The sequence below is a fragment of the Dipodomys merriami genome, unplaced genomic scaffold (genome assembly GCF_024711535.1).
Source record: "Dipodomys merriami isolate MVZ:Mamm:240054 unplaced genomic scaffold, mDipMer1.0.p SCAF_5, whole genome shotgun sequence".
Lineage (NCBI taxonomy): Eukaryota > Metazoa > Chordata > Mammalia > Rodentia > Heteromyidae > Dipodomys > Dipodomys merriami.
This window is the reverse complement of record NW_027206068.1, coordinates 24,713,783-24,738,713: the sequence shown is the minus strand read 5'-3', so window position 1 is coordinate 24,738,713 and position 24,931 is coordinate 24,713,783.

Sequence of the window (24,931 nt, the reverse complement as noted above, 5' to 3'; positions counted from 1 at the left end):
AACTGCTGGAGATACGAGAACTGATACAATTATGTATAAAATAGTTGATAATACTATAACCTAAGACCTTGTGTCATAGATGGATTTGGAACTGGTATTGGGGAAGGAATAACCACCATGCCACATGTTCTTGAAAGTGGAAGAGACTATTAAAATAAGGCCTAAATATGGGAATAATAATTGGCTATTAGGAAATTATGGGTGAGATCAACAAGGCCATTTCAGTGATGTATAGGGGTTAGAAGGTAGAGCTGAAAAGTGAATAACCAGTGAAGAAAATAGAGGGTTTCACAGCAGAGGAGAAAGCCACACAATGAAATTCCCTACTCTTCTGAAACCCAGTTATGCATTTTTGCATTCAGTTTGATTCTGTAGTGAACGTGTCCACTGGGCTTGCAAGGAACCAGGAGCTGGAGATTCAGAGCTCTGCCTAAATGAGCACATGGACTCCAGAGCAATTTCGTGCCAACTTCCATTTAGCTCTGTGACTCTGTTTTGTTTCCTGCTCAGATGAAATTCTGGGAAGAGGTATTGTTAAATGTGCCCAGCAAAAGGCTTTTCTTTCAGTAGTGTACTAGTTTTAGGACTGGACTATAGAAGACTAATTGTCTCCTTTCTCTATTAGTGCTTACAAAACTGTCTTACCTGCTCTTAAGGGTGAACCAGTGCAACAGTGATACTCACAAGACAGTATGTTGGAAATGAACTTTACAACTTTGGGGAGTGGGGGGAGGGAAAGTGGGAGAAAAATGAAGGAGAGGGTAACAATATTCCACAAGAAATGTGCTCATTACCTTCGGTATGCAACTGTAACCACTGTGTATATCACCTTGACAATAAAATAAAATTTAAAAAGTTCAAAATAACTTTATTACTACTATTTATTTCCCTATATTTAGGTGGAAATACATTAAATAGATAAAGTAACTAAAGTTATTTTTGTCTCCATATTTCCCCCCTCTCTATCTATCTACAAAATTGAACAATTTGCCAAAGGTTGCAGTCTGATTAGAACCCCAAGTGGCTAAAATACCATGTTCATGAGCGATTGGCATTCATCCTTGAAACGCTAAAAGTGGGGGACACTAGTAGAATTTACTTAGCAGAGTCCTAGGTAGCATCAAAATAACTTTAAACATGACTAAGTTGTAAACTATTTTGGTTTGGTCAAAATAAATTCCCATCTTTCTCTTAAAGAATGGGTAAAGTGACTTAAACACTATAGAATACCATATTTGAGTAAAAAAATACTTGTTCCTAAAAAAGTTGAAAATGAAGCCTAGATGTCAATTCATTTAGTCATTTAATTCATAAATAATGGAAAGTTAAGAAACTAAGTGATCTGAGTGCTAGTGACTCATGACTGTAATGCTATAGCTACTCTAAGGAGGCTGAGATCTGAGAATTGCCATTCAAAGCCAGCCCAGCTGGAAAGTCCATGAGACTCTTATCTCCAATTAACTAGTAAAAAGCCAGAAGTGTAGGTTTGGCTAAAGTAACAGAATGCCAGCCTTTAGTGAAAAAGCTCAGGGATAGCACCCAGGCCCTGAGTTCAATGTCTACAACTGACACACACACACACACACACACACACACACACACACACACACGTAAGTCAGTGTTTACATAAAAGGTGTCCTATGGGAGGAATCTATGGGATTCTGTAAATACAGGATCATGTCATCTGCCAAGAGGGAGAGTTTTACTTCTTGTTTCCCTATTTGGATCCCCTTTATGTTTGTCTCTTGCCTTATTGCTCGGGCTAGGAATTCCAATACTAATTGAAGAGGAGTGGAGAAAGTGGACATCCTTGTCTCATTCCTGATTTTAGAGGAAATGGCTTTCACTTTTCACCATTAAGTATAATGCTAGCTGTAGGTTTTCATATACAACCTCTATTATATTGAGGAATGATCCATGGATCCCTAGCTTCTCTGGAGCTTTATCATGAAGGAGTGCGTGGATCTTGTCAAATGCTTTTTCTGCATCTATTGAGATGATCATGCGATTCTTGTCCTTGCTTCTCTTGATGTGTTGAATTATATTAATTGATTCATGTATTTTGAGCCAGCTTTGTAACCCTGGAATGAATCCTTTTTGATCATATTATATGAGTTTTTGGTTGGCCAGAATTTTATTGAGAAGTTTCTCATCAGAGATGGGTCTATAGTTCTCTTCTTTGATGAGTCCCTATCTGGTTTTGGGAAGGATTATACTAGAATGAATTTAGTTATGATTTTTCCCTTTCAATTTCATTGAAAAGTTTGAGGAGTATCAGAGTGAGTTCCCCTTTGAAGGCCTTATAGAATTTGGCACTGAATCCATTTGTTTCTGGGATTTTCTTGGATGGGAGGTCTTTAATTGCCATTTTTATTTTATTACTTGTTATTTTAGTAGGTTTAAATCTTCTTGATTTAGTTTGGTTATATCAGTATTCTCTAGGAATTCTTCCATTTCTTCCAGATTTTCCAATTTGTTACCACATGATCATATAGAATGATGCTTACAGAAGTGAACTCCAAGAAATGGAAATAAGAGGCTTTTTTTTTTGTGATTTTTTTTTCTGTTTTTCTCCTTTTGTCACTGTTTTTAATTTCTGTACGTTTTGTCTCACAGGTAAGTTTATCCAATTTGGGCAGGATTAAGGGAAGCACAGAAAGGGAGGGACAAGGGATGAACCAGTGATACTCACTGAACTCTTGAAATGAACTACACAACTTCTGGGGGAAGGGGATTAGGAGGGAAAAATTGTGAGGGAAGACATGACACTGTTCAAAAAGACATGTACTCATTACCTTACTTATGTAACTGTAACCCCTCTGTATACCTTTAAAATAAATTTTTTTAGAAAGGTTTCCTATGTTTTAAAAAAGCATTAACTTGGAAAATCAAGCTTGTAAATCTTGGATGTCTGAGATGTGTATGGAAACAGCATATATGATTTGGTGATTCTTGTCTGCCAGAAAATATTTATCTCCTCTCCTTCAGATGCAGAATTTCTGTTGTTGCTCAAGGTGAGCAGAGCCTACACATCTTTGTTTTTGTCTCAGCAGCCAGTACAGACATCGAGGGTTTTATCCTTATAGCAGGCAACAGCAGCTTAGTATTGCTGCTCAGCAGCAGAGTAACACCCACTGGTGTTGCAGCTTCATCGCCAGGGCTGCTGCCTTCCCCTCCGATTCTTGTTTCAGGAATTCAACCAATGAAGTTCCAAAAGTGGAGGGTGAGTGAATAATTTTATCCAGAAGAGAAGTGTATAGCTCAAAGGCAGCTGTTCCCACTCTTTTCTCTTCCCCAGGTGACTCTTTCTATCTCTGTGTGTCCCTCTGTATCACTGTCCCAGTGGAGTCCAGGAGTTCTTACACAGACCAGGGGCTGTGCTCTGATTGGTTGTTTTGGAAGGTAACACTTTATTGGTTAGGTCCCACAACGAACCAATCCCTTCTGGTGATCCTCTCTCCAAGGCCATGGAGAAGTTATCCAGGTGAGAAAGGGGTAGGGAGATGCAGAGGCAGATGTTCTGAAACAGTCTCTTTTGCAACTGTTTTTGCCTGTAGACCAAGATGCTGCCCAGAGTCTTTGGGTCCTAGCTAATTCCCTCTTTCACTTCTACCCAAATCATTTCTTCTAACAGCTCATGGATATGAGTGATTTTCTTGCATGCTGATGAAAAATCAGAAGGAAAGTCCAGAGACTAAGTGCTATTAAATATTTGATGGCTCACGTCTATAATGCCAGCTACTCAGGAGTCTGAGATCTGAGGACCAGGGTTCAAAGCCAGTGCAGGCAGGATGGTCTTGGAGACCCCAATTAATCACCAAAATATCGGATGTGGAGCTGTGGCTCAAGTGGTAGAGTGCTAGCTTTGAGCAAAAACACTCAGAGACAGTGCCCAGGCCCTTTGTTCAAGCCTCAGAACCTCCCTCCCTCCCTCCCTCCCTCCCTCCCTCCCTCTCTCTCTCTCTCTCTCTCTCTCTCTCTCTCTCTCTCACACACACACACACACACACACACACACACACACACTTAAATGTGCTGAATTACTCAGTAAAGGTATAAATTAGAATGTTAGTAGAACCATGTCTAAAATAGTGTATGAAAAGAATCTTTTGCAAATGCAGACTGGTTCACAGAATGTTTGGTGTTTTCAGGGACTGAGAAGGTGGCTCAGTGGTAGAGTGCTTGCTTTGCATGCATGAGGCCCTGGGTTCGATTGCTCAGCACCACATAAGCAAAATGAAAAATGCCGGAAGTGGTGCTGTGGCTCAAGTGGTAGAGTGCTAGCCTTGAGCTGAAGAGCTTAGGGACAGCACCCAGGCCCAGAGTTCAGGCCCCCCGACCGGACCCAAAAACACAAAAAAGAATGTTTGGTGTTTTCAGTGAATAAAATAAGTTTTAAAGCAACTTGTGGCAGGAAATATCAATTAAATTAATCAATTAAATCCCACAAGGACAGACATATGTTTACATGATAAAGAAAAGGTTTTGAAGAACAAACCATCCTGGGCTTCTGAATATTTAAATTAGAATATTTCACTGTTCTACCAATATAGTGTCATTAAGCAGAAAGACAGAAGCTGTGAACAAATCTTTTATGTTTACCGCTTTGTGGTCAGGGTGCATGCTGTAATCCAATCTAGGTTATCTGTTTATTCCTTTGCCTGGTTCTCAAAATGTCTCAGACCTGCTTGCTGGCATTTAGTCACCTTGGGTTCTTCCAGAGCTGAGGATTTAATTACCTGCCTGTTCACTTTATTATGAAGTGGTCAGTCTGTGAAGCAAGATCTAAAGTGATAAATCACCTAGGAGGAGGAAGAAGACTACCTGCTGGGGTTTACCCTGATGGGTTTTAATTATGAGAGGGGAATCAAGAAATGGTAAGTCTCTTTCAAGTTGTTGTTAGCAAGAATTTTTGACAGCAGGAAAGGTAGAGAATATATTTCAATGTTAGACATGTCCAGGCAGAATCAAGGTTTCCTGCACAAGGCAATGAACTAATGAAGAGGAAGACTGTAATTGGGTTTTCTTTTTTGTCCTTCCTTCAAATTCCCAAGATAACCAATTTAGTCTGGATAGGCTTTCCTTGGACAACAAGCATTATTCTCCCTATATTTAATGATGTCAACTTACTTTAAAAATGAAACAAAACAAAACACTCCCCCCTCAACAAAACCATGAAGAATTTTCATACTCAATGTGCCTGCAGGTTGATTTCTACACATGGAACACCAGTTTCTAAAATATACTTCAGCCATTCCTCTCTGTGAATGCAGGGCCAATTTCTTTCCCTTCTAAAGTTACATAACAATTATCAGTACAATTCATTTGGAAATTAATCATGAACTGCCTCATGACATCTTTCCTATTATATCTTGAGCTGTTGTTTAATTTTTTATGGTTCTAAAACTTTGCACTTGAGTTGAACCTGTAATTAATTTTTAACTCCTGTAGTGTATAAACTATGTTTTATATTTCTTTATATTTTTCCTAGTTCCAAGTACAACAAAAACCCCCAAATTAATCTTGTCTTTGTATATTTCCTAAGGATGCATAATATTATGTTATATATTATATGTTGATATCAACATTTTCTATAAGCATAGTGAAATGATAGAAAATGAGATATATATTGAGTTCATATTCATGGAATAACAATTATCTTTCCCTGAAAATTACCAGATTTTTTTTCAAGACATCCATACTTGTAAGAAAGCTCAGTAACTGATTTGCAAATCCTCCCACTTTCCTCTTTTCTTCTCTAAAGCATTCATGAGGAAAGGAAGAGGAAGAGAGGAAACATATTTTAGAAACTTTATATACCCATCTAATTAAAGCATATCGGTCCCTGGGTAGGAATGATTATTACCCCATTTTAGAGAAGGGGAACTGAAATTTATAGAAGTCACTTAAAAGATCACACAGCTACTATTGAGCTTAGATTTTTTTTTTTTAATTTTGGTCTGTGACTTACAAATCTGACCCCAATGTCAAAATGGTGAAGTAGCCCTAGTTTTTCTCAGGCAGGTTTTTCCTCTCTTTATTTCTCCTTTTTATACTCTGTTGATCTCAGTTTCCCCATGTTTCTCTTGAGTCTAGGAATCTAATTGCTGAATCTAGGACAAAGCATAGAATCCAGTCTAGGCCATCATTAGGAAGCATTTTTATTAATGTTTTTTCCTCCCCCCATAAGTCAGTCTTTATAAATTGATGACTATTAGTAGGATAAGTTTATTCTTACATGTAACATTTTGAAGGCATTTAGAGAACAAGAGGACTTGTTAGGAATTTTGAATGTGATCAGAAGTATAATGGGAGATTTAGCTTAATTATTAATTGACAGTTGACCATGTCAATCTTAAGACAACTGCTATGATAGATTTACCTATAAGAGAAAATACTTTCTTCATTGGATGCCTATGAAAATTTTGTTATTCTTTTTTTTTTTTTTTTTTTTTTTTGGGTCCGGTCATGGGGCCTGAACTCTGGGCCTGGGCGCTGTCCCTCAGCTCTTCAGCTCAAGGCTAGCGCTCTACCACTTGAGCCACAGTGCCACTTCCAGCTTTTTTCTTTTTGCTTATGTGGTGCTGAGGAATCGAACCCAGGGCCTCAGGCATGCAAGGCAAGCGCTCTACCACTGAGCCACCTTCTCAGCCCCAAAAATTTTGTTATTCTTGGCAAATGAGGACTACTGGAAAAAAATCTGTTTCAAACTCAGATTTAGTTAAGTAAGACTTGAAGTAATCTGACTGAGATATTTAAAAACCACCTTTGTAACTGTGATGGCACATCAGCAAACTGGAAAATTCATTTAAGTAAGTAGATGATTGATCCACACCAAGCAGATAGAACACAATGCATTACATAAGCATTCTACCTGCCAAATTATGAGACACTGTGTCTTTTTATTTTATTTTATTTTATTTTATTTGAGAACATACTGTGCAGAGGGGTTACAATTACATGGGCAGGATAATGCATACATTTCTTACCAAGCATTGCAGCCTCCTCCTTTGTTTACCCTTCACCTCCCTTCCCAGTCTCCCCTCTTCTCCCCCACCCAATTATACCCCTCTCCCCCCCCCCCCCCACACCGACATTGTAAAGCTGGTTTTGACATGACATTTTGTACTTCTCATTGTTGCAACAGGTCCACCTGAATCCTTAAACGACTTGTTGTCCCCATCTCCTCCACATGTTATACTGACATCAAATATAGTGAAAGCGGGGGTTACACTGTGGGGGAGGGACATACAAAGCAACAAAGAAATAATCTTATAAATGCGTTAGAAACACATGCATGAAAGAAACGAAAACATTAAAATACATATTTAAGGGTTCATTTTCCTAACATCACATTATCTGACCTTTTCCGCTTGACTCATACCTATACTAGATATTGCAAATAAGGGAAACCATGGGACCTATGTTTCTTTGGGCCTGGCTTACTTCACTTAATATAATTTTTTCCAAACCTTTCCATTTCCTAACAAATGGGGCAATGTCATTCTTTCTGATGGAGGCATAGAATTCCATTGTGTATATATACCACATTTTCTTGATCCATTCATCTACTGAGGGGCATCTGGGTTGGTTCCATATCTTAGCTATGGTAAATAATGCTGCAATAAACATAGTTGTGCTGGTAGCTTTAGTGTGGTCTTGTTTGTAAACATTTGGGTAAATGCCCAAAAGTGGGATTGCTGGATCATAGGGGAGATCTATGTGAAGTCTTTTGAGGAACCTCCATACTGCTTTCCAAAGTGGTTGAACAAGTTTACATTCCCACCAACAATGAAGTAAGGTTCCTTTCTGTCCACATCCCCTCCAGCATCTGTTGTTGTTAGAGTTCTTGATTTTTGCTGTTCTAACTGGAGTGAGGAGACACTGTGTCTTAAATAAATGTGTGCCAAGGAGGATAAAGTAGCTTGAGGAGAGGCCAATGGGCCCTAATGGCTCAAACATCCTATGTTCTTACATACATGATATAAAACATAAGATTTTCCAATACTAAATGCCCAACTGATCATTGATATATTTTCAGGGATTTTTCTACTAGGATAATTCAAATAAGGCAGCTGGTCAAACTTTAAGTAATCAAATTTTAACTGTATCCCCTCTGTACATCACCTTTATAATAAATTAAATTAAAAAGTAATCAGATTTTTTTCTCTACACTGATCACATCAAATCCTTCCCTTCTAGCTCCTCCTCAGAGCTTGAAACTACTTGCAATTTAATGCTGTCTAGTTCCTGAACCCCTATTTGCTCAAACTTTAAAATTTTAATATGCATTACTTTATCTTTTGATGGTGATATTGTTGAAAGGGTGTTTTATATCAGCTACAGAGATTTTTGTATATCATGCTGATTCTCAGGCTTAGTAAATCAGAAATATGTTTTTGTAACGTTAACTTGAGTTGGTGAAGAATTGCAAGTATTTTATGTAATAAAATATTTAATGCTAACTCACTTCTTGGAAAATACATTGTTTTTATTCTTTTCTTCACAAATATCAAATGTATTTTGAAGACAAAAAAATAGTTCTTACTAGAGAAGATATAGATTTTTTTTTTCCTGCTCTCCGTACAAAGTCACTGGGTCACTCTAGTCAAGGAAAATCTAGTTTCCTTTAGTATATTAAGTACAAATGGAGTACACTACACTATTTGTACTGGATAAAACTGTCATAAACACATTTCAATATCTTCCAGCATTTCCCAGAGAATACCTTTGCAAATGTGCTGCATTCCTGGTAAATGAGTCAATTGTGTACAATCACTAAAAACCTCATTCAAAGGCAGCCTTACTTTATAAAGCTGTTCCTCTTCCCCTTCTATATTCCTTCTTTCCTTCTGTACTTCCTAGCTCCCTCCATCTCTTTTTCCCTCCCTCCCTTCCTTCCTCTCTACTTTTCTCCCTTTCTCTGCCTCCCCTCTGCCCCCTCCTCTCCTCTTCACTTCCCTTGCTGGCAGTACTTTGAGGAAAGCCATTGTATGTGAATTAACTATTGAGTAAAATGCTTGCTAAGGATGTCATGGTGCCTTTGCTTGAGTCCCCTTAGGTTGGAGAATGATTAGTCCATACATCAGGAAGTGATCCTGGCTGGTATGGTTAAGGATCTGTGAATCTGCTCATGTAGCTCCATCTTGGGATGGCTGAATTTTCCCTATGTGAAATGAGGAGGCTGTAATGTTGATTTCTGATATCTCTTCTAGTGATACAACAGGAAAAAGAACAAAAGGAAGCAAAGTTTCCCTTGTTAGGATACATTAATATTCTAAAGAATCTTTTCCATATTCTAAAGAATGTTTTCCATTTTCATTTTCAGATAGTATGCATATTTCTCCCAAGAGAAGATAGAAGCAAAACATAAAATCAAATGTTTGCATTTAATGATTTATTCTCACTTGAAATATTGTGTATCATCATAAGTTCCTTAATCACTACAAGGAAATGGTGCTGGAGGTAGATGGGCAAAATAAGGGAGTGTAAAAAATGTTTTTAATGCGTGTGTGTTTGAATTAATGTTTCTTTTTAGAAAGTGAGTTTAGTCTGCATTTCAGAGCAAATCAACCACATTAAAATGCTCTTTTTTTTTTAACTATTTTCTTTTCGTCCTTGTTCTGTTTTTTTTCTTTTCTTTTCTTTTTTTTTAAGCAGCATGGCATACTTAAAAATATACACATTTAAAAGATTTATTTGTTAAATTGTGCCCAGGCTCAACCACAGCCAGCTCTTCTACTATCTCAAGGAATATTATACAATTAGGAATAAGTTAATTCCCTAGAAAAAGTAGATAGAAACTCTTTTTATGCCAGCCCTGGAACTTGAACTCAGGACCTGGGCACTGAGCTTCTTTTGCTCAAGGTTAGCACTCTACTACTTGAGCTACAAGTGCCATTTGAGACTTTTTTTGTTTATGTGGTACTGAGGAATTGAACCCAGGGATTTATGCATGCTAGGCTGGCACTCTACCACTAAGCTACATACCCAGCTTGATAGAAACTTTTTGACAATTTCATATTTGAAAAACTGACATAGGGCCACCAGTGACTCTTTAGATCATTACATTTATTTACAAGACCATGAACTCATACTAATAATAGAAGTGTTTACTTTGTCATTTTTTTTCTTGCTTAAACAGGCATTGTTAATTTTATCTTCAATCTGGATTTCTTTGCCGAGATTTCTCTAGGGCTCTTTGATCATTTTGAGAAGCTTTAGTTTGATGTAAAAATAGTACGTTGTATAAGGCCCTGGGTTCAAGCGTTAGCATCAAAAAACTGTGTAACTCTATGTTGTTAAATAGGTCAATCTAAAATTCAGTGTCATCTGTTGAGAGCTAAGGAATCAACGAAAAGTGGAAGCTGGAGAAATCTTGTCGCTTCCTGTGTGTTCTCTACATAGCACATGTGGCATGTGGCACTGATGGGGGAGGCAGGAATCAGGGTTCTTTCAACACTAAATATTAGTAAAGCTCAATTCCTTTTTTGCATTTCTGGAGTAAAGTAAATGAAAGTTCAATATTTTCTTACCAAACTCTAGTATAAAAAAATAGTACTCTCACAATATATGAACAGGGACAAGTTGTCATGGCAAATGAGAGGTCATTTTTTAGAGTCCTAATTACTTTGCGACCCTAAAACAGTGGTCAAATAGATGTTTCCCTTCCTTCACTTTCCCTTCCAATAATGAAGATGGTGACTTCCTAGTACTGATTTAGTTGATATTAATTCAGGTGGGAAAAGCAGAAAGGAAGAGCTCATCATTACCATTTTCTCTCAAGCATAAACTAGTCTGCAAGTTTGTGTTGATACCCCTTACTTCCTATAGATTCACAACATCCTTCGCCAAAAATTTGTATCCACTGAGATAGTAATTCAGTGGTATCTATTTTCTTTAACACAAAAAGGTTGTTCAACTATAAATTTTCTGGTTTTTTTAGTGTATTTTTTAATTGTAAAAATGCTGTACAGAGGGGTTACAGTTACATGAGCAAGGTAATGAGCACATTTCCTCTTGAGCAGTGTTGCCTCCTCCTTTGTTTTCCCCCTGCCATCCCAAGGAACTCTCTTCCTTCCTGTTGCAGGGGAGGGTGGTGGTGGAGGGGTGGAAAACCATTGAAAGAGAATATGTTACATGCTTCTCAATCATGATTAATATAGTTGCCCCAACTGCCTGTTTTGACAGTTGAGAGCCATACATATTTCCTTCTGTCTTTTTTAGTCTTAGTTATTCTCCAGGGCATGTTGTGAGATTATATATAAAGCTAAATTCTATGCATGGCTGGTCCTTTTGTCCTAAATAAACACGTACAGTCTGCCCACCCGTTTCTTTGTGTAGATTGTCTTGATAATCTCATGGCTGCCTTTTAGTGCTGTACTTAACTTTCTCTAGTGTGAAACATTCTGTCTTCAAATGCATTTGGCACTTGCTGGTAGCAGAGTTAACTGAAAATAGTGCATTTTTCCCGGTGTCGATTTGCTTTGGTCATGAAAGAGCATTTCCTGGGATTGCTCTGAGATAGAGGGAGAAGAAAAATGATTATCACAAACACAGTTTTGATGTCCACTTTTAGACACCTCCTTTACAAATGACTGCCACATGCTTAAAATATGTCAAAGGCACATAAACTCAGGAGAAAAGTTTACCTTGTTTTTAGGACCTGAAAATCTTTAGAGCTAAATAATATAAGGAAAAAATGAAAGAGTTTGACATTTTATGACCATTCCATGTTGAAAATGAATACTTATGACTTACTACCTAGTACTGGCGTTTTCAAAGAAAATTTGCCAGAAGTAAACAAACTGCAGTGGTAACTGCCTAAGCGCCAAGAAAGGAAGTTAGAAATCCTGTGCTTTAGTTAGATTCATTTATTGAAAATTGACTTTTAATGTAGACTGTATAAGCATTATGTTCTTCTTATAAAAGCAAGAAGTGTAGTTTCCCCAGTCTTCCCACAGTCTGTTTCCCCAATCCTGCTCTCTCTCACACTCCAGAAGCCATTACTATTATTGCAAACTTCTCACTCATGCTTCTTAGCATTTTCAATGGCTGCAAGAGGGCATGCAAGAAAACAATACATACATAGAAAGACCCATACATTGTTCATTTGTGGGCTCGGGTTCCTAGAAGAAGTTCTTCATGAATCAGCACAAACATAGACAAACACAACACAATACAACATCTACATGGAGGAACAGTTCTTTGTTTCCAAAAATTTCTTTATTTTTATTGCAACGGTGATACATAGAGAAGTTATAGTTACCTACGTCTGATAAAGAGTACATTTCGTTTTGAACAATGTCATCCCTTCCCTCATTCTTTCCCAATTTCCCCATCCCATAAGAACCACAAATTGTGTACTTCATTTTCAACATGGTGTGTAGTGAGTATCACTGCTGTATTGGTTCACCCTTTGTCCCACCATGTCTGTGACTCCCTTGGCCCTCCCAAGGACAGATTAAGAAACACAAACAAGACAAAAGGAAAAAAAACTGCCACAAATTAAAAAATAAACCTTGTTCCCATTTTCTGAAGTTCATTTTGTTAATTTTTTTATATGATCCAAGGCACATAGGTATTGCATCTTTGTGATCTTCTTCGAAGGAGGAACATTTCTTGTGGTATACATGAGCTATTTATTTTTCATGTTCACTTAATTTCCAGAATGATATAATGCCTCTGGACACTGTTCCTCTGAGTTTCTAATTGTTTATCTGAGTATTGCTCGATCTTTCTAGGGTACACAGTGTTTACTATGGCTTTATAATGTTAAGGCACTACATAAGATATGAATCATCTTGCTTTCTTTCGTCTTTCTTAATTTCTTTTGTTAATCGTCCAATCCCCTTTTGCAACCTCAAACTTGCATTTTGAACACCAAGGAGAATTTACTCACTTTGTGATGGATCTATCACTGTCACCCATAAAGCTTTGTAGATTATGGTGGATTTAATTTGTTAAATTAATATTAAAGGTTTAATAATTACATAGATATAATTAGGAAATAGATATAATTAAATGTAATATGATATAATTAGAAGAGGACAGCAAGATAAAATGTCTATATCTAAACATCTATATATTTATAACATATCTACCCATAATATCCATAGATATCTATTAGATAGATACAATTAGATATATAACACAATATAATTAGGAGATACAGATCTTACTCAGATCATAACTGTAGTCTTCGTTAACTCCATTTTCCCTGCAGACACTCAGATTTTACATATGTTGTACTAAGACATTGCCATCGGTTTAGAGCAAATAAAATGTTCAGATCAAGGGAAAATATATACATGTAATTCCACTTATCTATTGTCTTATCTAGCTACTGTGTAACAATTAGCACAAATCATAATGGCATCAAATAACTGGTCTTTAAAGCTTCCAACCTTGGAGGTCTGGAATTTGAAAAGAGCAGTGTCAGTATCTTGTCACTGCTGTCTGGAGAAAGCCGGAAAGGCTAGAACGGATATCCAGAAGAAGCACATGAGCTCACATCTGTGGACATGGTATTGTTGCTGGCTGCTGCAGCTGGGGTAGCTAAGGATACCATTAAAGGCTTCCCATTGAAGCATGGCTTATACTATCAAAAACAGGGAAGACAGAAGCACTTAATAACAGGCAGCATATCATGATGGTTCAAAAAGTGAATTCAGAGCTGGGAAGGTGGCTCAGTGGTAGAGCGCTTGCTTTGCATGCCTGAGGCCCTGGGTTCGATTCCTCAGCACCACATAAGCAAAAAGAAAAAAGCTGGAAGTGGCACTGTGGCTCAAGTGGTAGAGTGCTAGCCTTGAGCTGAAGATCTAAGGGACAGCGCCCAGGCCCAGAGTTCAGGCCCCACGACCGGACCCCCCCCCCAAAAAAAAGTGAATTCAGAGGGCTCTACTGTTCATTCCTTTCATCAAATTCTAGGACAAGTTCTAAGTGAAGAGTTAAGTCAAATATCTGCTTAGTTTCATATTGATAGTACATACAATTCATTTTTGTGCTGGTATTTGGTCTTGAACTCAGGTTCTCATAGTCTTTCTTAGCCTTTTTACTCATGGCTGGCACCTTACCACTTGGACCATGACTCCACTTCTAGTTTTTGCTGGATAGTTAGCAATAAGAATCTTGAGGAATTGTCTGTCCAGGCTGGCTTCAAGCCTCATTCCTTAGATCTCAGCCTCCTGAGTAGCTAGTAGTACAGATGTGAACTACCAGAACTCAGAAAAACTGGTGACACTTAATTTACTTTTTGTTAGGTGCAATTCTAATTAATTGGAAAATACTAACTTCTTTTGTATCACACATTTTAAGTTCGAATTACTATTATCCCATTTTTAGCTGAATAAACTAAATGAGTAGAATTCTCACAACTTGTAGACAATTATTTAATATCACCTTCCTAAAAGATTATTTTTTCTAACAAGCATAATGAAGTGTTCCACATTATTGAATGTTTTCATGGTTAAAAATTAATCTGATATTTAATTAGCATCTTACTGTAAAAGACGTTAAAGATGCTTTTTTATATTTAGTGGCTTGCTGCACTGCATTTCTATTTCTGTAAGTTGTAATAGATCTTATTATAATTTTATATCTTTAAAAATTCTCAATTCTTGCAGATAAAAGGTATACATGAGTCCAAATAGGCTCTAGTATATTGAGATATAAGACAGGTCATTAAATCAATTTTATCCTGATTTATTCACAGATATGTGGTCTTGCAAGAAATGCTACATGCTATCATTTCATGAGGCCCTCCAAAAGTTTATTAATAGAAAACTTAACCCCCAATTAAGCTTCCAGAACAATGAGTCAAATGAAATGCTATTCTTTATAAATTACTTAATCTATATAACAATCTCTTGTATCTTTTATATGCTTTCTTTTGTTATAATAAAACAGCCAAACACACCATAAAAGGCAGTTTTCAAGGACTATAGCAAATGAAACCATTAGACTTAAGCAGTGTGTTTGATGTCTTCCATACTTAATGTGAGAGAATAATATTTATAGAGAAGGATGGAAATGCTGAGAAAAGATCTGGGACAATAGGTTGTCTGCACCTTGAGGTTTGTGTATGTTTGAAACCTTAAGGCTCCAAATTTCAAAGAGTTTTGCTTATTTGTGTAAGAAAATGAAGAGAACCACAAGATCAAGAGAGGCTACAGGATAGTCCAGAGGGTTTAGTATGAAATTCTCTAAATAGTGCTGAAATTATTAAAAATAAAGTTAGAATCTTCCACAAAAGGATGGAAGAACTAGTAAGAAAATGACCTTCCAACATAAGGACAAGGGATAACCATGGGGGGACACACTCATTATCCTAGAGGCTGAAAAGAAGTTATGGCCTCTTAGATCTTGGTTCTCTTAACTCTACCAAGGGAAAGAGGTTCATGTACCTTCTATGTGGGTTGTCCCATGAAGTCCCTGATCTCCTGGAAGCCAAACCCTTCCAAGCACCAAACACAGCAGATTAAATAAGCAAGGAATTTTCCTACCAGACATAAGCATCTCCAACTCTTCCTGCAATTCCGTTCTAGTTTGCATAAGTATAAAGAGACAGGAGGAAAAAAAGAGACAAAGGTAGAAACAATATGAAAAGTAGTGGTAGCAGGATAGTAGAAACAATGGAAGCAGTAGTAATTAAGGCAGACAGTTATATAGATTACAAGTTGAAATTAAGTGAATTCACATGGAAACCTACAGCCACTGTGGTGCTAGAGACATTTCAAAGATGTTTAAATTGATAAATACTGTTAAATCGACACTATAAGCCAAAGGAAATAATATAAACAGCAGAAGAAAGGTTCTGGTACTCAAAAGCTGAAAATGCTAAAGACATCTATTTTACTTAGGATTAGAAGAAAGTGAGGAGAAGCTTGGCATTCAATGCAAATATGTCCTGTCACCCATAACCTATTAATGTTCAATTCTAGTAAAGCTGAATTTAGTTCTTCTATGTCATTATATTAGTTTATAATTCATACCCTTATGAAAGAGTTTCCTTGCTAAAATAGCATTCAGGTAAAGAAGTGAAAGTAGAGGGACCATTTAGGCCTCTTAAACTATCAATTTCTATGCCTCTCATTTTTTGTGAGAAGTGTGTTTCCAAGGCCATAAGTAACAAAGTCACAGTGACAAATAAGGCCGGCGAACCCAGTGCCCTACTACCTATCTACTATGCATCTACCTATCTATCTATCTATCTATCTATCTATCTATCTATCTATCTATCTATCTATCTATCTATCTATCTATCTATCTATCTATCTATCTATCTATCTATCTGTCTATCTATCTATCTGTCTATCTGTCTGTCTGTCTGTCTGTCTGTCTGTCTGTCTGTCTGTCTGTCTGTCTGTCTGTCTGTCATCTATCTATCTACCTACCTACCTATTTATCTACAATGGGGTTTTATTTATCAGGAAGAATGATATTGTAACTTTTTATTTGTAGGAAATGGTTAAACTTGGAAAAAATCAGGTTTAGAGAGACAAAGAGTTGCATGTTTTCTCTTGTATGTGGGAATATATGAAATATAAATGTATATGAAAACACATATAAGGCCATATCTTTCATACACAATCAAACTGACTAACATATGGTATATGCAAGGGAGAATTCTAATAGTGTAACTCATTTGAATAAATAATTGACAGTTAATTGAAGCTGAAGCAAGTCTTGTTTGAGGGCGGTGGATTTTAAGGGGAAGAAGTGAATCAATAGAGAGACGAATGGTAGGTAAATACATTCATTATACTCATTTTTCCTCTATTAAAAAATGGAACTGGTTAGCTTGATTCCAATGACAGAGTGTAATATGATGGTGGGGAGAGTGATGGAGGAGTGACACTGATCAGGATGCACTGTGCTCCTGTTATGTTGAAACCCCTTTGTGAAACTATTTAAAGATAATAAAATATATTTTTAAATGGCCGGTGAAATGAGTTGCCTCTTTGCATGCATAGCATTCATAGCATTCATAGCATTTCATTGATGTCCCTGGTCCCTGGGATTCTGGAAACTTACTGGTAAGGCATCATCTGCTCTGTCCAATGCTGAATGGTAATGTTGGAATTGAAAACAGTTAATAGGACAGCTTATACTTGTTGCCAATAAGGTAAGTGAAATACCTAAAATAACAGAACTTATTTTTCAAAATTATTATCTTAAAGTTATGGTGATTATAACTGTTTTCCAGTCTAAGATAATATTGCTTTTCTACAGTACTGAAAAATACCTAATATCTTACTAGTGACTTCCTGAACTTTTTCTTAGCTGCATTTTCCTAAAACCATTCTATATTTGTTTCGAAAGTAGCTATTTGCATTTATTGTGTATTTTGTATAATTATATAGTAAGTTACCATAAATCTATTTTGACTGTAAGTCACTTACTGTAATTTGACCCATGAAAATGATCTCCACATTTTATTTATTTTTTACTCCCTTGTTGAATGTGTCCAACTATAGCAAGGAGACAGTTGTTCAGCTTTATTAGTATGTATGGCCTTCTCTGCATAGGGTTAGTTCCCTCAAATTTATGGTGGTTGTTAGCATTAAGAATGAAATAAACAGATTTGCTTAGCTATGCAGAAAATAAAATAAAATGTAATTCCATCAACTTTCTTTTTAGTTGTTAAGTTCTAAATGGCCGCTCTCATTTTACAAGGTTAGTGTAAGGCTACCATTAGATCATCATCTAGGGCCATAGTTAAAATATGTTGAATTATGCATTTAAATGTGTTCAAACATTATCTCCACACTGAATAAAACAAGGTAATCAGATTTCTACTTTATTTCTCTGCCAGAAACCACAGTATTATTTTGTACTCACTGGAAGAAATTTGGCAATGTGTTATTCTCCTCAGGCCTGTTTTCACATGATAGCAATTCGAGTGAAGTGCGGTGTAAAAGTATTTATTAAAAGCAATTCCCCTCTGGTACTTGGAAATGAAAGACAATAGGAGTTTGCTGTTTTGTTCTCTGGGAAAGGTTCACATCTTGCGAGTTGATGAAAAAGTTTAGTGTATCACACCCTTAAATAAATATCTATGCTTGCCCCCAGAGGGGAAAATGGTGGGAGTTTTCCAAACTTCTTTAATAGCTTAAAGAACAATGCCCAACATCCTTGCAGGAAAATGTAGATAATTTAATGTTCTGTCTTTCTCAGCTGTTTAAAATTTGTTTAATTATTCTAGAGTAAGATAATGCTGATACTATATTGTTTTGAGTAATCATAAATCTAGATACAGTATACAATCTCAAAGAAAGCTATAGTAATCATTGAAATACTATATTTTTTTTCTGTTAAGGGAGGAAAACATTTTATACACAGAATACTCCCTAACTCAGTGCCTTTTCTGTTTTTTTTTTTTTTCAGAAATGAATTGCTATGTAAACAGGTAACTATCTACAAGACAAAAGACTTCATTTCTCAGAATTCCTTGCAGATAACATGGCCAGTTAGACATAAATGAGAGTCTATGTGTGGCACTTCTTGAAAAAATACAAGAGTGGACAGGGAGCCAGTATGCATATTTTTTCACCATCACCTGCCACTTCCCCTCCTTCTTCCTGCCTAGAAATCAGACCTAATAGATGAAAAGGCTTAGGTATTTGTTTCTTGACCTTAAAGGTGGAAGCTGAAAACTGTGAGTGTTGGAGATAACTGCTAAAGGTGTTTTGCAGTCTGACTGTCAATATGCAACAGTTATATAAGTCTTGCTTAGCAATCCTGTAACATTTATATTATTGTGAAGTGTAATGTGTGATATTTGGAGTAATATTGGTAGTTAAGATTTGGATTAAAACGCTTGTGTTTTCAACCATTCAGGCTATCATGCATCAAGAGTATTCGGTGAATTAATGCCAATGAAATTGATGTAGTTTGTAAATTTGTTGTTACTCATTACATTTTGAGCCAGGTAAACATGCCTCATGATTGTAACCATCTACTAAGGAGGCTAAAATCTGAGGATTGCAGTTCAAAGCTACCTTGGACACAAATGTCCATAAGCCTTTTATCTCCATTTAACCACCAAAAAAAAAATAAATAAAATTTGACATTGTGGAAAGACACATACATGTCTGTGTTATAATTGCTTATGACATTCCAAATTGTTTTCATTGTTCATATCATGTTATATGAATATAATGTTCCTTGTATTAAGTTTATTATCCATTTTTAAAATAAATATACTGTTCCTTAAATACTGAATAATGACTTAGGGAAAATACACAAGATAACCCTGAAGACACAGGCAATTAGTGCGCTAATTGCCAAAGCATTTCTGACCTAATTGGCATACTATTCTTAGTACCTTGTAGTGGGATTTCACAGTGAATCAAGGCCCAGTCTTTGTCCTGGGCAGCTCACTGTCCACGTATCCCTGGCTTCCTTTAGAGTAAAGTAGACAACACAAGAATAGCAAATTGCACAGCATCTACTTATTCATTGGCTTTGGTAATATTGTTTTTGACACCTAAGAACATGCCTGGAATATGAAGAACAGATAAAAATGATAGTCAGAATAGGAAGGAGACTGGAACATCATAAAATCTTATAAAATGCTTGATTTGAACATTATGGATTTTCCTTACAGAGAGTATTATTATTGGGGTCATAAAGAGTGAAATCCTCTAAAAGTCAATTACATTCTTTTACCAATTAGTATGTTTTATTTCTGATGAATGACCATACAAATAAGTAGTTATTAAGTTAATTCAAGTTACAAGTACTTCATCATTTACTTTTTTAAATACATTTTTATTGTAAAGTAGTGTACAGAGGGGTATTTGATAGAAGAGGTAAAGCCTAAAGGAAGTACTCTTCTTTTTTTCAATAAAGAACATAGAAGATAATATTAATTCTATGTGGGTATAGCTATCAACTGCTGAGTACCATAGCGTATTTGTGGCTTTTGTGGTAATCATTACTTTTATTACCTTCTGAATATTTCAACTTCTTTCCTTGAACTCCTTTCAGTAATCTGGTTTCTAGGTTCTGTCATTATCATTTTTTTCTCTTCAGCCTCTTTAGAGGTTTATTTCCTATGTTTTTTTAATTGATGAAAATAGTAATATAGGTAGGCACTGGGGCTCATACCTAATGCCTCAGCTACTTGAGACTGAGAATGGAAGGATCATGGTTTCAGGCCAGTCTGAGAAGAAAGTTCATGAGACCCTATCTCAAAAATAAAAAGCAGAGCTGGAGGCGTGGCTCAAGTGGTAGAGCATCAGCTTAGCAATCAATAGGCTCTGAGTTTAATTGACAATACCATGAATAATAATAAGATGCTGACTGGATATTTTTCAGGCTTACTACTGTGTATTATAGAAAAAAATATTTAGCCTTATTTCAGTTGTTCATTGAAATTTACTTTTGTGAGTTCCTCTGGTAGGTAAAGAAATTTTAAAAAAAATATAGTGGGTGGGAAAAGTGGGTGGGAAAAAAACCAGCAAGTAGAGGTATCACTTAGTTGAACTATCAGATTTCTTTTTAAACACTGGGGTTAGAATTTGGAGACTTGCACTTGCCAGGCAGATGCTCGACCACTTGAGCAACTCCACCAATCTTTTTACATGTTATTTTTTGAGATAGGGTTTTGCTTTATTCTCTGCTGATCTGGAACTACAATCTTCACATTTGTGCTTTCACTATATAGCTGTGACAATTGGTTCATGCCACCACACCCAGCCATTAGTTGAAATGGAGTCTCAGGAACTTGTTCCCCAGGCTAACCCTAAGTCACTATCTTTCAATTATCTCTACTGCCAAAGTAGCCAAGATTGCGGTCTCAAGCCGCTATTCCCATTCTATAAGGACTTTTTTATAATTTAATTTCTATCCTTTGTTTTGTTTGCAGTAATAGGAATATTAAAAGTCATGTAAAATGTAAAAGGAGTTAAACAATCCTAAATGTACAGATAAAACCTTAAAAGAAACAGATTTTTGTGATGATTGACTTAGAACATAATATTGTTATATTTGAAGGAGATTATCAAGGACAAGGTCTGTGTCCTGTGAGAACACTGAGAGGTTAAAGAGGAAATTTGGCCTCAAGGATGGAAATATTGCAGTTGATTTCAGCCAGCAATAGATATAAGATACTAATGGTGTGCTTCAGATTCTTGCAAATAGTTTCTGTAAAAAATGAGGTAATAATGAAAAATGAGAGGAAGGCATACATCCAAGACAACATTACTGATAAAATTGGTTCTATTTTTTTTCTGTAGATACTAGTGTTGATATAACAAGTAATAAATGTAGAGAACATTATTACCTTTGAAAGAAATTTGGCAGGATTTAGTTGAATGTATTTGTGTCTGTTTTAACAAACCTTGGTTAAACTTAGATTTAATGTGGGATCATCATTTAATCTAAGTTGTTTCATATATTCAGATGAAAAAGAAAGTCCCGAGAAATATTATAAATTTTCCATTTTCTTTCCTGGTTGACTTGTTTATCTAATAGTTTGCTAGATTCTGACTATGTGCCAAATACTAAAAGAAATGGCTCATTGACAAAGTGAAACTGTAGTTAAAAAACTTACCCTAGAGCAAATTAGGATTTTTAGTGTTTATTAGTATATCCCTTTGTATTTGTACAAAGGGATTTCAACTTAATGTATTAATTTATGAGCATAATGCTCCTTTGTCAATGTTACCCCTACCAAAATTGGGATTTTCTAAAGGCAAAATATTTGCTGGAAATTCTAAAGAAGAAGTGTTTGAGAAAAATGGTTTGAATGCTCAGCCATAAAAATTATTTTCTCTCATTTAATTGCAAACTACCTTTCTGGTTATCTTTTGATTCCTGTATCTTCTGCCATAAATTTCTATTTTGGCTGTTTTTTTGCTACAAGATAGCAATGATTTCCTTGCCATTGAAACTATATCAATCAATAATTGATCTTCCTCCTTTTCTTATTGTATTACTTTTGTGAGTACTGAGGATGGAATTTAGGATTTTGTGTGCAAGATCTCTACTACATGAGAGCCCTCTAGGCCTCCAGTCTTCTAGAAACTTTCACTATAATAACTCATGAAGTAGATAACAGCACTGCCATTTAAGTAGGAAAAGGCTATAAGATTTACTTTGATTAAACTTAAAATTTGATATTATGTCTTTAAACCACTACAGTCAGGGGTATGATAAAATTAAAAGAGATTAGGTAAAAGAGTTTAAAATTATTAATGTACATGTAATAAACTTTATAGATTGAAGCAAAATACCTTTATTTAACATATAAGAAGTATTTGGTCTGGGAAGGTGGCTCAGTGGTAGAGTGCTTGCCTTGCATGCCTGAGACCCTGGGTTCAATTCCTCAATACCACATAAGCAAAAAGAAAAAGCCAGAAATGGCGCTGTGGCTCAAGTGGTAGAGCGCTAGCCTTGAGCTGAAGAGCTGAGGAACAGCGCCCAGGCCCAGAGTTCAGGCCCCACGACCGGACCCCTCCCCCCCAAAAAATATGTATATATATATATAAGAAGTATTTTACATAGGTAATATATACTTACAATACTATGTTACAATAAAACGTTACTAAATATGGGGAGTAAAATATTAACAAAGTATATTTTTGAGGACCTGATTATCTTCACTTATATCTCCAGATTTCACAACTCTCCACCAGTGTTAATGGTAATTCATGAGCTAGGGCAATAACATAAATGGCTCTAAAATTGACAAGAGTATGATTTTTAAGATGTTAATAAAATATTCCAGTTTTTGTTCTAATCCAGAGATATATTTGCTGATAAAAGAGGTGATTTACCATAAAATGATTTTCAGTCTCTGTAATTTATAGAATAAATGATGTGTCTTTTATAACCTTGTATCATTTCATTTACCAGCCAGGAGAGCTAATGAAAGTTTGCCTAGAGTCTCTCATCCTAAATGGGCTGATTTCAACTTTTCTCATATTAATATAAATTAGATGACTTTTGTCCTTGCCAGAAGTGACAATGTCAATGTCTGAGGCTTACATCTGTCATGACTATCAGCTAATTAGAATGCAGGAGACCTTCCAAGATTTCATCTCTAATCCGCCCTACTGGATTATATCCAGTGTTAGCTTTCTTGTCAGCCACTGCAGGGCCCCAAGCTACAGCACCCCAGGTCCATGATAAGCACCTAAGGCACAGCATCCCACTGTAGGAGGTATCAAAGCTACCTTTTTACATATCAGAATTTGAAATAAATCTGATAATTATAGGTTGCAAAGCCCTCAATCCATTGCCACTGTACAGATACCATCTTCTTTAGCATGGAGAGATTATCAGTCAAAAAAAACACTCTGACTTTCTTGTTTACAGACATTTGCACATTTGGAAATAGTATATTTCAGAGAGTAGTATCAATTTCTCATGCATTATGGAATGATATTGACTTTATTTTATGCATTTAAAAATTATGTATAGTTGTATTTATTTTTCAACTTCACATTTGTGTGTGTGTGTGTGTGAATGTGTGTGAGTGTGTGTGAGTGTGTGTGTGTATGTGTTTGTGTGTGTGTACTGGTACTGGGGCTTAATCAAAGGACCTGTCATTCTTGTTTAGCTGTTTTACTTAAGACTGGTGCTCTAGTACTTGAGCCACCCTTCCACTTCTGGATTTTTGCTGGTCACTTGAAAACAAGAGTCTCACAGACTTTTCTGATTGGGCTGGCTTCCACCTGCAATCCTCAGATCTCAGTCTCTTGATGTTAGGATTTATAGGTCTGAGGTTTATAGACAACCTGCTTTGATATTGACTATCTCCAACTCTGGCTCTCAACTCTCTCTCTGTTTCTTTCTTTCTCTTTCTCCCTCTCTGTCTCTCTCTCTCTCTTTGTCTCTCTGTCTCTGTCTATCTCTCTCTCTTTCAAGTTTCCTTAGTCTTCATTCTCAGGGTAAGTTCCAGTAAGATGCAATCCACTTTTGGCCCCCACCATCTCCACTCCTAACACCCTGTGTTGACATCCTTCCAGACTTTCACATGGCACCCTCAGATTGCCTGACAACCTTTGGATATTTGGAAGGTATTAGTAACTGGGAATAGTTAGTGAGGCTAATGTGAAAAGCTTCCCCCCACATTACATATTCTCCTACTTCGCTGTGTCTCCAGTGTGAGTCATGTGCTTTAAGTACCTTTTATAGTTTCCAGTTGAACACAAATTCATCTGCTGTTAGACTCCCTCAGTTATATCACCCTTCATAGTTGGTAGGTATAAAGAATAAGGTACTTGATGTGCTATTTTCCTCTGTGCTCAACCTGTTGTAGCTCACATGGTTATAGGAATCACCCATCAAACCCTCCAATGTCTTTCCATGCCCTCCAGATGACTTCAGCCACTTTTTCCTTGTTTTACTCAATGAATGTTGACTCCTTAATCTGTCTCAAAATCTGATTCTTGGATTCCCAAGATATTGTTTCTTCCTACCTTCCTGTGTATTAACTCATTCATTTATTTAGGTGGTACTGGGGTTTGAACTCAGGGACTCATGCTTGCTAGGGAGGGGATCTACCATGAATCCATGCTCCTAGCCCTGAATTTTTGCTGTTTGCTTTTGAGCTCATGCCATGCTTCAAGTTCAGGTATACATCTCAACTATGATCCACTTATTTTAGGCTTCTACTCCACCGTGCATCCAGCTTCCCTCCATGCAGATGGAGACTTAAGGCCTATTCTGTCCAAGCTAGCCTGGGACTGCAATCCTCCTAATCTCAACCTCCCATGTAGTTTAGTATGATAGGCATGTGCTGCTGTACCCAGCTATGAGTTGAGAAGATGCTTTGCAAATGTTTCTGCCTCAGATGGTCTTGAACTGTGATCCTGCCATTCTTAGTCTCCCGAGTAGGAATGCAGTTGTAAACCACTGACATGCAGCTTCTGTGCCCTTATTGTATCACATTTTGTCTTCTTTGCAATATCTGTGTTCT